General features: G+C 37.1%; 1 long non-coding RNA gene across 1 annotated transcript; it reads right to left on the reverse strand.

Moving 5' to 3' along the window:
* Positions 1-13,239: 13,239 nt before the first annotated feature.
* On the reverse strand, positions 13,240-14,073 carry LOC141280001 (uncharacterized). Its single transcript, XR_012334808.1, has 3 exons — positions 13,939-14,073; positions 13,728-13,846; positions 13,240-13,644 (listed from the first exon to the last, which is right to left on the reverse strand). It is a non-coding gene; the product is annotated as an uncharacterized lncRNA (long non-coding RNA).
* Positions 14,074-15,565: the final 1,492 nt, after the last annotated feature.

Raw genomic sequence — 15,565 nt, forward strand, 5'->3', positions numbered from 1 at the left:
CACCGTTCACCGAAACACATAGAGAAGCTATGGTAGCTGCAACAGGACAAACATGTTGTTTAAGACAAGATACAGTAGTGCCAAAATGCAGTTTGTCTGTTTATGGCTACCGTAGAAACATGGCGGCACAAAATGGCAACTTCGATGTAAGGGGAACCACAGTGAACGTAGATAAAAACATCTCATTCTTAGGTAATAAACATATAAAAGTTCATTATGTAAGGTCTTTATACACCACTGATAATATAATTATGTAGATTATATTGCATTTCTGTCAAGAGATCCTTTTAATTGTTACACACTGCACCTTTACATTTTCTCAACCAGTTATATAATTTATAGCATTTATTTATTACATAAAATGTTTCTCACTGAGGATGACGCCTCAAAATAAAATCAAGTAAAAGTTAGCTTTACAATACAGCACAGGATTTGAAGAAAATGTCTGATGAAAGCAAATGCATTTTATAATTAAGTACAATTCAAAATAGCAGTAGAGGATTTGAAACTTAAAATGCCCCTTTAAGACAGGCATGCCATTACAGTGAAGTGTAAAGGGTGTGCTCGGGAGTAATAACTTTAGCCAACCACATTATATTACAACTCTGCTGAAGAGATGCCTGGAAAATGGCAGCTGTTGGAAATGCAATGCAATCCATTTTGTATTGCTTCAGGATACTAGCGGCTCCTAAATGAAGCATGTCTTCTATTAGACCCCTAAAGAAACAAACTAATAGCCTGCAAAGCAGTGCCATTTGTAATATGACTATAACTTGTATGATTCATTAAGCAGAAATGGAAAATGATAGTATAGTCTGATTAAAAGTAGACCTAGGGGAAATTAGCACTGAATTTATTCCAAAAATTTTAAAACTACCAAAAAATTACTTTTTATATTAGGATATGCATTTGGTATTTCAATGCAATGAACAGACCTTCTTCATATTTGACTCAATTCAAACAATACATGATCATTGTTACTCTTAGATTTAGGCTTTGTTCATAATAATACATTATTTCATAAGGCCATCTTTAGTCCAGGACTGATTCCATAGCTTTTATGTATTGACTAAAGTCCTGTTTATAATTCAGATGGCAATACGAGGAGAGCAGGGAACAAATGAATTCAAAGAAACTCATAGGGGTATCAGTTCTTCATATGGGACTAATTGCCAGGCCTCCTGCATTCTGGGCTGTTTGTCTGAAGGGTAAGAATTGCCCTCTGTTTGCCATCTTTCACCTTGCAGCTGAACAACTGCCTGTGCAGGATGAGAAACTACTGCCGTGTTTGTGTGTGTGCGTGTGAGAGAGAGAGAGAGAGAGAGAGAGAGAGAGAGAGAGAGAGAGAGAGAGAGAGAGAGAGTCTGCTTGTGTGAGTAAGAAAGTGAGAGGGTATGAATTTGTGTGTGTCCACCTGCTCAGTGCAAGACTCAGTCCATTCATCAGAGCACATTGCAGCAGCTCCTCTGGTGGTCCACCCTGTGGACTCTTCTGAAGGCAATGCATTGCTTGTCCTGTGCACTCTTTTTAGCTGGAACATCGTTTGTTAATTACCCAGCATGATCATATATATCTGGCATCTGCTGTAAACACCATACGGCTTGATAGATAGAATAGACCTTTCACCTGTCAAGGGTAAACCAAACACTCTCCCACTTTTGTGTATGCAAATTGCTTTTTATTTATTAATCAATGTTAAGCATATTCTAAATATTGCTGTTGATTCTTTATAGCAATGTTTCTTAAAGAGCCCACTTTATGTTCATCAAGTTTGTATTTTTACTAGTTTACATTTACATGATTTCAAGATGATTTTGATGAACATAATTTTTCTTACATACATTTGTCAATTTGTGTATAATGGATTTTTAAAGATTTCTTAAAGATTTTATGCATAACATTTCAGTTCCACTGTACTTGAACATTTGTTAATACATTTTATTTTTTTACTTATCTTAGTTCCAAAATTTTGAAAATTAAAGATGCAATTTGTATAATCCGCGCTGCTAGAGAGTGCACAATCAAAACAATAACAATGACATAGATTAATGATGCTCAGAAGCGGCGTGGCATTATGGGATTTGTAGTCTTTAACTCAACTGCTGATGGCCATCAACCAGATGGGAACGTAAATCATGTTAACACATAAGGTAATCAACTTTAATAAATGTTGTGTTTGATGACATCGTTGTATTACATTATGTAAGGTTTCATGTAATGTTCAAAACGAAATTGTTAGTCATAGATGTTACAGTATTAGTCCAATACGATGGTTTATTAACACAGCACAGAATTAAGTGTTCAGATTAACAAATTTACCATAAACAAGCGAGTGGCCCAACAGACGCTATTACTTCCAAATTTGGCCACGACACTGTTGTCATGTGGTTTTTAAGCATACCTGCAAACTCAGAAGGGCTGAAAAAGGTGACACATTGTATACGCGCCCGCACCCCCCCCCCCCCCCCCCCTTACTATTGTTATATAAATATGGTAACAGTTTACAATAAGGTTCATTAGTTAACATTAGTTAGCTACATTAGTTAACATGAACTAATAATGAACTGCATTAATACAGCATTTATTAATCTTTGTTAATGTTAATTTCAACAATTACTAATACTTTATTAAAATCTTGTTAACATTAGTTAATGCACTCTGAACTAACATGAACAAACAATTAATGTTAACTAATCAACCTTATTGTAAAGTGTTACCAAATATTCTTACATTTAGGCCAATCCTAAAAAAGTTATAATCTAAATATATCAAAAATTCCAGTATAGAGTCCAGTAGGTTGTTACAGTTAATATACAGTAACAGAAATTTGCATATTAAAAACGTGAAGTTGTTCATTTGAAAGATTAATTGAAAACACATGTAGTAGACGTAACACCACTATCTCACATTAAGTGCACTACATTTCTTCAGTCATGCATCCCTCTTTACAGTAAATACATTACAGCATACTTGATTTAATGTGAGGACAGTGAAATTGTACACTTATTATCAATCTTATAATGTACTTAAGTTACTCAGGCAATCAGTACAGGACATCGCTGGTTTATTTTGGCTTATAAAGTAAGTTATATCAACCAGCTCAGGTTAGCTGATAAAGTAGCATCAGAGTAAACATTTGTGCTTGCCTTTGAGGTGCGGGATGGCCCTCCTGCAATCGCTCATCACTTTTGTTTTGATTGCAGCATCACATGTTTAACAAAGGGTCCCTTGACAGAAGCAAATGTGATATGCATCCATATGTTTGCGCTTTATCTCTTCTCTCAGACCAGACGCGAACTTTTCTCTACAGTTTATGGCATACGCAGCACGCAGATGTCCCGCTACGGTGGCTCAACGCAAGCCATTCAGCGTTTGACATCAAAGTACCGCGAGACCAGACTTCTCCATATGTATTTGATTCGCTCTCGCAGTATTTTGATATCATAGGATTGCCCTGCGTGGCGCCAGATGAAGTCCCTCAGTTGTGTGTTTGTGCGTACCTCGCGACCACAGATTCTATCCATCTTCACCCTCTGACACTTTCGTCTCGTTTTTATTTGACGAATAAACAATGTAGCGAGTAACGTTAAGTGTCATTTCAAATGTAGTGGAGTAAAGAGTACAAATACCCAATCAAAAATGTAATTGAGTAGAGAGTAAAAGTTGCTTATATTTTTGATACTCAGTACAAAGTACAAAGTAGCCAAAAAAAACCTTAAGTACAGTAACAAAGTACATTTACACCTCTGCGTGTGATTCACAGAACAAACGCACGCACAGAAAACGCGCTTAACGTTACCCCTTTCTTTCAGATGTGAAATCTATAAATCGCAAATTATCTTGAACTAGTATGCATCTGAACAGTAAGATTTCCACCTTTAAACGATGCCTAATTAATGCCATTGACATATAAAAGAGCGCATGTCAATGTTTAAACCCTTTATGAGCAGCAAGAATGGCTTATATTTTCAAAAACCTGCAGCAACCGGACAAGCAAAAGTGCCTCAAAGTGCCTCAAAACTAACCTCAAAACAAACGTCAGTGTCAGTAGCGGTAGCGTGAAGAGTTTAATCCGCGGGAAAGCTGATGCAGCCAAGGCCTTTTAATAGAAGCTGCTGGCAACGCAAAGACCCGCCCTTCACGTAACCCCATTTGTTCAGCTCCCATCCATTGACCAATCGGCTATCCTAACCTTAACCACACTGTGATGACCTCACGTGATGACCAAAGAGCTTTTATTGTTTTTGTGAAACAGACCGCAGTAGGTTTTTGAAACTCCCGTTTATGGGAAGTTTAGACCCCCCCCCCCAAAAAAAACAAAAACTCTTCGGATCTACATGATTCACGTGGATGACCTTTTTCAATTCAAAACGGCGATTTTCGCCGAAAAGCGACTAGTTTGCAGGTATGTTTAAGACAGTAAAGGCGTTAACAAAGGGTAACGTGGATATTAACGTCATTGGCAGGTGACTGCACTGCCCCGTGTCACTGTTTAGAATGACAATTTTCATAATATACAAGTAGTTGAAAACAAACAACATTAGAGATAGTCTTAGTAATCAGATGGAAAAAAAATTATAACACTAGACTAGTAGTTTTTGGATATTTTACTGCAAATATCTTACAAATTGTACCTTTAAGTCAGAAGATCTTTCACAAAATAATTTAGGAGCTGCAAACATTTCATTGTTGTAATGTCATTTTTATACTTTGTGCTGAAAGTGGGTGGATTAACGGAATAAGATTTTTTCTTGAATTTACTTAATACTAAAAATTTCTTATTCCATTGGCAGATTTATTTGCTTGTTTTAAGCACAAATTTGCTTAAATTTGATATGTTTTTTCTTAAAACTAGACTTATTTTCTTAGGAAATTTGCTCATCCAGAAAATACATCATGATTTAATAATTTTTAAATATTTCTACTGAAAGTAAGAAAGTCATATTTGGCATTGTGTGCTTTTGGCAAAATTAAGAAATTAACATTATGCACATTCTAAACTGGATACACATACCACATATGAAAGGGGCCTGGATTTTATTTGAAAAAAATGCTTTTCAAACTGTAATAAGAAAATCAGATATGGGTCACATGTCACATTTGTGCAAAAAAGTCAGATTTGGGCGACTTATGCCTGTTGTTTGAACATAACCTTATAAGTAGACCAGGAGCAAAAACAATATATTGCAGACAGAAATACTACACAAACTGCCCAAGTACTACCTTAGCAAATGAAACACTGTCTGTAATGTAAACTATAATCAATGCATCTACCTGTCGATGAGATGAACCGGTGAGCGGACAGACTGTGAGCGAGTGGGAAATTAAAAGAGTGGAATGGAATCAGAGGATCTTGATCTGGAGCAAACTGATAACACAATGCTTTCTGCTGGGATCGGAAATCCAATCCACTCATGCAGCCAACTGTGCTGTTTCAGCTGATCAAGCGACATCTCAGCCTGTGAGGGCAAATGAACAGTGCTTCAAGTCACAGAGCCCCACTCCCTCGTGCATTGCGCTGCTAATATAGACCGTTAATGTTTAATGATGTGGGTATCATCTCGTCTTAGTCTTATTAGTCATAAAACAAAGGCTGTTAATGAAAATGTTTTGTGCAATACTGTACACAGTAACAAATGTCATTATTAAAAGTAGCAAAGTAGATTACTCAGCCTAATTTATTCATCTTAATACTCAAGTACAAGTTAAATTACAGACATGAAAGTACAAATACCTAAAAAATATTACTTAATTACAGTAAATAGTTACTGAGTGAGTAGTAATTAGTTTCTTTCCACCCTTGAATAATACGATGTTTACACGGTGTTCAGTGACCCCAAAATCTCCTATAACTGGTTTGAGCGCCATAACTGTGTGCAATCATCACTTTGCTTCCAGCAGCACGAAAACCACTCTTTTCTGCCACCTCCTTTGTGCTGTTGAGGTCCTTTATGTCTTTGGATCCATTGTTTAGCTTTTTGTGAAAAGCACTTCATGCTGTGTGGTTTAGCATCTTTAGTTGACAATACTGTCAAAGAAACCTGCCCTGAAGTGCACTCTCTGCACATCTAAAAAAGAACTCAGGCACCAGTTTTAACAGCAGCATTTGAGTGGCAACATGGGCTGCAGATTACAGCCTCACACAGGAAAGATGAACTTGACAATGGTTTGCAAATCATATGAAATTTTATTTTATTTACATACACTTTTTACAATTGTGTATTGGTTCAAAGCAGCTTTACATAGAAAAAAATTAAAATTTAGAAAATCAATGAAGAATAATTACATTATAACTAAGGTGCATTGAGAGAAAAAGTGGTTTTATCATGCTCCCAGTTTACTCTTGGAATTTTTCTGATGCAAACCACTGGTTGATGTGTTATAATTGGTGGTGTGATATGATGAAGGACTAGGAACATAAGTAGGAAGTTTCCCTACTGTATATGTGAGACAAATCGCAGCATGCATTTGTCTTTGTGATACAGAAGACCAAACTACAAAGTCATTAAAGATACAATGATTAGTACAAGAACAAGCTTTTTTTAATAAAATGTAATGAAGCATAACAGACACAGACATTTTAGGTAAATATAACGGTTGCATGCATATAAAAAACCTTCAAAATGCTCTTATACCTATAAAAACATACTTTCCACAACCTCCACCTGGCTTCATAGAGGAAGCATTTAAAAATGAAAAAAGTTGAATCTTTTTACCAAAGTACTAACGTTACATGAAGTAACATACTCTATATTATTGTTTTGATATATTATTGTCACACCAAATAGAAAAAAATAGAAGCAGATGTCCAGCAAGAGCCGCTAGACGCTTGACACAAAATAGCTCACAAGGAGCATTCACAAAACAGTCTGGCAAACAGAAAATGGGTGGGCTGATCGGTGAGAGTTACCGCTTGTATTCAAGAGAGATGTTGAAAATTGAGCTGTCACTAAAGGTATTGAGATAAACATAAAACTCATGTCAACGTTGTCATCAGTGAGTCTGGCCATCTTAAAATGGTTGTGTTGTCATCAGAGGTTCTTGCAGCTACTATGGAGAAGCTGCATTGTCTTGAATCCTCCTCATGTCACATTAATGCTATAAATCACAGTCACATGGTGTTGGCATTAGAGGTCTTCACGGGTCCACTTAGATCCGAAACCCAGAGGTCCGACCCGAGACCCGATCAGGTTCGAGTCTAAGGGCCCTATTTTAATGATCTAAGCGCATTGTCTAAAGCGCACGGTCTAAATGGGCATGTCCGATGCCACTTTTGCTAATTTAACGACAGGAAAATTGGTTTGTGCGCTCGTCGAAAAGGGTTGTACATATTTTCCTAATGAGTAATGGGTGTGTTTTGGTCGTAACGTGCAATAAACCAATGAGACTCTTATCTCTCATTCCCTTTAAAAGCCAGTTGCGCTGACGCTGTGCATAATCCCTATTTAGATGGTGGACTTTGTAAACTGAAAAACTAAGCGGAGGAAGAAAATCCCCAGATTAAGGTTAATGTTAAAAATATGTTGTTTTCATTTTTATTGAAAATGTAATTTTTTAATTTAAAACCTTATAAGACTTTCTCTTTCAGTCATAGAACTACAAATAGCAGGCTTTGAATTGCTGTAAATGTATTGATATCCTACATAATCAATGTAATCTCATAAAATAATTTGCAAATGTGCAAGAAAAGGTTTGTACTCTAAAAATACAAACAAGAGATAAAGAATTTACAAACGTGCAGAGAGCCTTTGACTTTAGACTTTAGAGCAGGTTTTTGTTGGTCAATGGCATAGTCTATTTTAGTTGCCTCAAAATAGTAATGCACCAACAATGCGCCTGAACACACCTCGTTTTCAGACCAGAACGCCCATGGGCGCAAAAGGGGGTGCAAATGCATTTGCTATTTAAACAACGTGGCGCTAAACGTTAAAGTGATAATTGCGCAAGGTGGAAACTAGCAAAAGATGCATTTTGCTGCATTGCGCTGGGTGTATAATAGAGCCCAAAAAGTTTCACGTGTGCCTCTGACACAGGTCGGGTATAATATTAGCAGTATCGGGTCTCGGGTAATTTAAAATTAATGTATTTTTGCAGAACGGACCCGAAAACGCGTTTGTGCGTCAATGTCCTTTTCAAACCTTTTTTTATTATTATTTATGCACGTCGGGTTTGGGTATAAAGAATTCGGGTCAGGTAAATTTCTTTGGACCCGAGAAGACCTCTAGTTGGCATCATCTCATGTTGGACAACATTTCTAAGTTGGACTCTAAAAGGGCTTTTCCTGCAGAATTCTTGGCTATTTTTGTAAGCCCATGCGTTAAGTACTCTCTGTTTCAAATTATATGTGCTGTTTTAAAATAAAACATTTCTGCAATTGATTGGGTGAGGCTGTTGTGAGGATGAATAAAACTTTAAATAAAGCTCATTTGACTGCAACAACACATTTGTGTATTAAATTTTATTGTTTTCAGTAAGTTGTCACGGTTAAGCTTCTGGTCAGAACTTTATTTCCAATTTCAGTTTTTTTAATGGTCCGAAAAGTTGATACACTGAACTTTTAAACAAATACCTTGTCAAAAAAAAAAAAAAAATGGTTTCCTAGGTAATCTATGTGTTGTTTATTTTGCTTGTTATATAAATAAACTACTTTAAAAGGACTTTGTTGTTATTTATTCTTAGTGGAACTTACCGGAAGTTACGTGATGACCTCGAAAGCCGCTTGTTTATGTTGTTACTGCTGAAACTGGCTATAAGTAGTAGATTTCCTAACAACTTAATATAGGAACATGAGAAAAATATTTGACAAGACTTTACAATAATGTTGCATTTATTGACATTTTCTAACACATTAGCTTACTGTCACAGCTACACCACCCTGCTGAAAAAAAAACAGCATCAAACCAGCATGTACTAGCATGGGAATTATGCTTGTCTATGCTGGTTTGATTCTGGTCTTACTGGTATGACCAGTACGGGATGCTGGTGCTTGTGCTGGTTTAGCTGGTGCTGATGCTGGTTTGCATGCTGGTGTTCACTGGCAAACCAGCACCAAAACACAACATTTTCTGTTCAAAAAGTAATGTGATTAAGCTCATAATCGGGGTATAACCATATTAAAAGAGGTGGCATTCGCCAGTTTAAATCACAGTATGCGTCAATCTAAACCCTCTGGGGTCCGACCATTTTGGGACACTGTCAGAGGTTCTGACATGCTCTTACATTTGGTATTTTTTCAGTTGCTTTAAAACATAATAATGGCAAGTGTCTCATACCACTGTGTTCAGCACAAACTGGGCTAAAATATTATATGATCTACATGTATGTACATGTTTGTATTTTGAGAGAAAAATGTTTATGCGTGGTTTTTAAAAAAGCAAACATTTTAAGTCACTGATATACAGTCTTGTTCAAAATAATAGCAGTACAATGCGACTAACCAGAATAATCAAGGTTTTAGTATATTTTTTATTGCTACGTGGCAAACAAGTTACAAGTAGGTTCAGTAGATTCTCAGAAAACAAATGAGACCCAGCATTCATGATATGCACGCTCTTAAGGCTGTGCAATTGGGCAATTAGTTGAAAGGGGTGTGTTCAAAAAAATAGCAGTGTGGCATTCAATCACTGAGAAATCAATTTTGTGAAGAAACAGGTGTGAATCAGGTGGCCCCTATTTAAGGATGAAGCCAACACTTGTTGAACATGCATTTGAAAGCTGAGGAAAATGGGTCGTTCAAGACATTGTTCAGAAGAACAGCGTACTTTGATTAAAAAGTTGATTGAAGAGGGGAAAACCTATAAAGAGGTGCAAAAAATGATAGGCTGTTCAACTAAAATGATCTCCAATGCCTTAAAATGGAGAGCAAAACCAGAGAGACGTGGGAGAAAATGGAAGACAACCATCAAAATGGATAGAAGAATAACCAGAATGGCAAAGGCTCAGCCAATGATCACCTCCAGGATGATCAAAGACAGTCTGGAGTTACCTGTAAGTACTGTGACAGTTAGAAGACGTCTGTGTGAAGCTAATCTATTTTCAAGAATCCCCCGCAAAGTCCCTCTGTTAAAAAAAGGCATGTGCAGAAGAGGTTACAATTTGCCAAAGAACACATCAACTGGCCTAAAGAGAAATGGAGGAACATTTTGTGGACTGATGAGAGTAAAATTGTTCTTTTTGGGTCCAAGGGCCACAGGCAGTTTGTGAGACGACCCCCAAACTCTGAATTCAAGCCACAGTACACAGTGAAGACAGTGAAGCATGGAGGTGCAAGCATCATGATATGGGCATGTTTCTCCTACTATGGTGTTTGGCCTATTTATTGCATACCAGGGATCATGGATCAGTTTGCATATGTTAAAATACTTGAAGAGGTCATGTTGCCCTATGCTGAATAGGACATGCCCTTTTAATGGTTGTTTCAACAAGACAATGACCCAAAACACACTAGTAAACGGGCAAAGTCTTGGTTCCAAACCAACAAAATTAATGTTATGGAGTGGCCAGCCCAATCTCCAGACCTTAATCCAATTGAGAACTTGTGGGGTGATATCAAAAATGCTGTTTCTGAAGCAAAACCAAGAAATGTGAATGAATTGTTAAAGAATCATGGAGTGGAATAACAGCTGAGAGGTGCCACAAGTTGGTTGACTCCATGCCACACAGATGTCAAGCAGTTTTAAAAAACTGTGGTCATACAACTAAATATTAGTTTAGTGATTCACAGGATTGCTAAATCCCAGAAAAAAAATGTTTTATACAAAATAGTTTTGAGTTTGTACAAAGGTAGACACTGCTATTTTTTTGAACACACCCCTTTCAACTAATTGCCCAATTGCACAGCCTTAAGAGCGTGCATATCATGAATGCTGGGTCTTGTTTGTTTTCTGAGAATCTACTGAACCTACTGGTAACTTGTTTGCCACGTAGCAATAAAAAATATACTAAAAACCTTGATTATTCTGGTTAGTCACATTGTACTGCTATTATTTTGAACAAGACTGTAAGTCCACAAAACCCATACTAAACATGTTTTAACAAGACTTTCCTAAACAGAATCTAGTAGTCTAGAGTTTTTTCTTTAAAATGATGTGAAAATCATCCTGCATACTCATTCACATAAACCAATATATTGATTTAGAAATTGTAAAACACTTTTTGTTTAGAGGGGCCGTATGCGAGAAGGATTGATTGACAGCTAGCAAACAAAGCCTCGCATAATGAGCTGCATAATGAGGCAGGAGGGAACTACAGTAAAGAATGTGAGGACAAATGTATACATGTTTGTTTGAGGTTTATTAAGAAGTTAACAATATAATCAAAATAGAAATGAAGGTCAGTAGGACATTTTCAGTTTATTTGGAAACAAACCCTATTCAAAAACTTAACTTGTATAAGAAACTGATAAACAACAGAGCTGTAAACTTCATGTGGCTCATGTTACCATATAACTTTATGTCCAAAAAGTGTGAATATGTTTTTCCACTTCATAGTTTTGTACTGATGAGAGTGATGCAGACCTGTAAGAGAGTTATGAACAGCTGTTAGCATAAATTGTCCACAGAAATACCCTTACATACATAACTGATGGGTAAATGATAGCACTACATTCAGATAAACTATCATGCAAATAAACTAAATTCAGAACATCTCAGATAAACATCTGCAGTGATTAGTTATATAAAAAGCTGTTTTCAGATGCCCATCCCCTTATCGTCTAGCTTCTGTTTTAAACGCGTTTCTGTAAGCGAGTATGAACTTTAAAAACACATCGCATATGTCCATGTGCGCGAGTTGCGTCTCCATGGAAACAACGCGACGCTCATAATAAAACGGTGTAGCGTGTAAAGCGCAATGTACAGAATGCATTGCATGTAAACAATGTCATATTACAGCAGATCCCGCAGTGCAGCATTACTCAAAGTTGCCATGAAGGATACGAAAGTGAATAACTGTGGCTAACACTGTACAGCAAGTAACAATGAAATCCGCCATTACGTGATCACGCGTACTCATTTGTAAACAATGCGAAAGTTTTTCAATCCGAAGCGTGCAGTCTGCTGAGGTTGCTTATGTAGACTTAACGGCACAAGCCATAACATATTACATGATAGCAAATATAAATGAAGACAAATGACTTACAGTTTCTTCAGGAATATATCCTCCTCCATTGCGTCTTCCACTGTTCTTCTTCTTCTTCAACTTAATAGAAAGCTAATCTATTCACACCCTGGGGTCGAAAAACGCAGGGCCTGTTTTGACAGATTTTTTTCTCATCAAAGTGGAATCAACTTAAAATACTCCATTTATATTAAACTTATGTGTATGACATTTTTTAAACTGGGAAGGGTCTACTTTTATTTGTGTACATTATATGACAAAAGCACAAAGTTTTGTTGTTATTAAAGAAAATAAACAGGTCGTGCATTCAGACACCTCGGTAAACATCTTTGTGAAACATGTTACATAAAGAAATTGATACTCTGTGAATACTTATTACACAAATATGTATACATTTTAAATTCAGGGTTCCCACACATTAGTTAACTTCAAATTTAAGGACCCTTTAAGGCATTTCCAGGTCCAATACCCTCAAATTCAAGGACTAAACACTGCATGAAAAGTGGGATTTTCGTCCCCGTAAGCGCCTGTAGGCTCCCGAAAATCTCCCGAATTTTCGGCAGCTTTCCTCAATTTACCAGCAGCGAGCTTCGCGTTTGTCTGTGTCACAAATCGTCATAAACGAACCATGACGTAGGTGGAGAGCCCCGCGCGGGTGCGATGCCTCTAATTAGCATATGAATAGCAGCGAAATCTCTGCCGGCTAGTTAGAGCGTCTCTGGCCTAATTAGCATGTGAATAGCAGCAAAACTAGAGTAACGGCCCACTTGAATGTAATCACTCAGTATTGGCTGAAGCCACAACTTTTAAACAAGTAAAATCCCCCGTGAATGGTTGGCAGATGGCTTCAAGCCAATCACAAGGGATTTTTCTTGTTTAAAAGTAGTGGCTTCAGCCAATACCGAGTGAGTAAATTCAAGTCGGGCCGTTACTCTAAAGAGGGGGGTTATTGGGCACCCTGGCTCATTATAAATGTAAACCCCAATAAATAATAATAATAATAATAAATAATTTATGTTATCATTTTTTATATATTAATGTCATTGTGCTATGTACTACATTATTCACAACATCAAGGAATATAAGAGAAAACAAAGAGGTTTATTTATAAACACACAGCTGTTTATTCAAAGAAAGAGCTTTATTTATAAACACACAACTATGTACAAAGCAGCATAATGTCTCTTATATTGTACTCCAAACACGTCAAAAAGTGCCTAAGATGTTCGGGAAAGATCCCTAAAAATCTTTTTCAAAGTGTTGAAAAAAAAACTCAAAAACGTTGTAAAAAAGTCACTTTTTCACGCGTATATGGTGAGTTGCCCGGTACTTTGGTATCGCCTCTAATCTGGATTGCAGCGTGGCACAGAGCTCGGGTTCCAGGCTGCGAGAGGGCGGTGGCCGCACAATCCATCCAGACACCCCGCCAACAATGCCGTATTCCTCATCAGATATGAGATCTATGGTGGCGCACTTCCAAATGTCCATCTCATCCTCAGCCAACACACTTCGTCTCGCTTCCAGCAACTGTAATACAATCAATAAGGACAATAAGTGACCTGAAAAATACTCACATTGACAAAAAACTGATCTAATATAATAAATCTTACCATTTTTCTTCTGGATCGACTCCGAGCTAAACTTTTCGCATTTTCCGCCTGCGATGCGAGTTCAGGTTGTTTGTATCTGAAACTCCGGCGTACCGACTCATAATACGTCTTACGGGCAGCTGGAAAACAATTAAATGAGACTGGTATTAATAAAAAGAGTCACGGTACAATTAAACAAGAAATGAGGAAAAACATTAGAAGTTATACTTACAAACAATGTCGTCATTCTCAGCAGTAAATCTGGACTTGCTGAAATAGCCCCAAGCAAATCGGAGGTCACGGCTTTGTTATGAGGCGACGTTAGTCTGTGAAAACAAAATGTGTGGGTTTAAGCTCGGATCTATTAACGTATCTATTTCCTTATACAAGAATAAAAACATATTCTTTAAATCGTAACGTTATTTTTGCTCTGGTTCATAGCGCCTGCAGTGTGCCTCAGAGACGCCGTACTGCCTCCTGTAAATTACAAGACAAAAAACACCTCTTAGTTATAAAACACACAGCTTGGGCTACTTCAAAAAATATGCTTATACATAAAATTATTCTTACCGCAATCTTGGGATTGTGCACCCGTCTGCTCTTCTTGGAGAGTTACAAACACCAAACCAAACGTCTGTTTCGCTTGTCGACACTGCTGTGTGAGCCGTGACCATGACCTCGCACATGATTGGACGAAGGCGAGAAGCCTGTCGGGCTCCTCCAATCACATGCGAGGTTATTGATATAAGGAAAATCTTGTGAGACGTGTGCGCATGCGTATGATATAAACAACAAACGCGATGTGCCGGAAGCTCTGTGTGAAATCAACACAGTGTGCTGTCAGTTGAAAGATGTAAGTCCCAAGACTGATAAACGACCTCGGCGCTTCTGTAAACATTGCAACACTGAAGTGTGTCATACACAGTATTTTGACCACAGAAAGCGCTATTTAAAAAATGGAGTTTGGGAGAAAAAAATCAAAAAGGGCTACGTCAGATAACGTACAGAGCCTGCTGCTACCCAGTCATGAATCCGCTGTGAGTGATGTCCCGTCATGTGTAAAGACCCGGAAGATAACTTTACTGGAGTTAGAGAGATTGGTGAAAGTGAAATGCACTCCGAGGACCCAGAAAAAGAAGTGATTGAAGAATTTGAAGAAACGCACCCAGCGAATTTCAGTTCAGACAACGGTGAGCATAAATACATATTTTTTATATAAGCTTGGCTTGCTTTACGTATGTTATCATTTTAAACAATACTAAAACATATCAACAAGTAAAGTAAAATAAAATCAACAAGTTAAACAAAAACGTTGGAGTTAAATGTGGTTGATTATCACTGTTGTTGTTATTTTAATAGTAAATTATAATTGAATAGGAATATCGCGTTATAATGCATAACGTTATCTTCTGTTTGTTGTTTTTCAGACGAAACAGCAGATGACCAAAGCATTCGTCTTTTCCTGGACATCTCCTGTTGTGTGGTAAGCATGAAATTACATTTGGATATACTAGTATAAAGTTCAATACATGCTAATCCAGAGCTGAAATGGGAAAACCTAACAATTTTCACCCACATGATTGTTTTCCACTCTTAAATTTCTGTTAGTTAACTAATGAAAGCAACTAAAGTATAAACACACTTTATAAAGTATTAAAAAATCCTAAAATGAAGTTGAAGTGGATGAAGTTCCCACAAAGTACTTAACTGGTTCATTGCACTAAAGCTAGCTGTTTGAGATGCACATGATCTTTTTCAACTACAGTTTTCAAATCTTTTCATACTCAAATGGCCCTATTGATGAGAAATGAACATATTAATTATGTTCTTTTTAAATCTCAAATGACCATATTAACAAT

This window comes from Paramisgurnus dabryanus, chromosome 13, assembly GCF_030506205.2.
Source record: "Paramisgurnus dabryanus chromosome 13, PD_genome_1.1, whole genome shotgun sequence".
In the NCBI taxonomy this organism is placed as follows: domain Eukaryota; kingdom Metazoa; phylum Chordata; class Actinopteri; order Cypriniformes; family Cobitidae; genus Paramisgurnus; species Paramisgurnus dabryanus.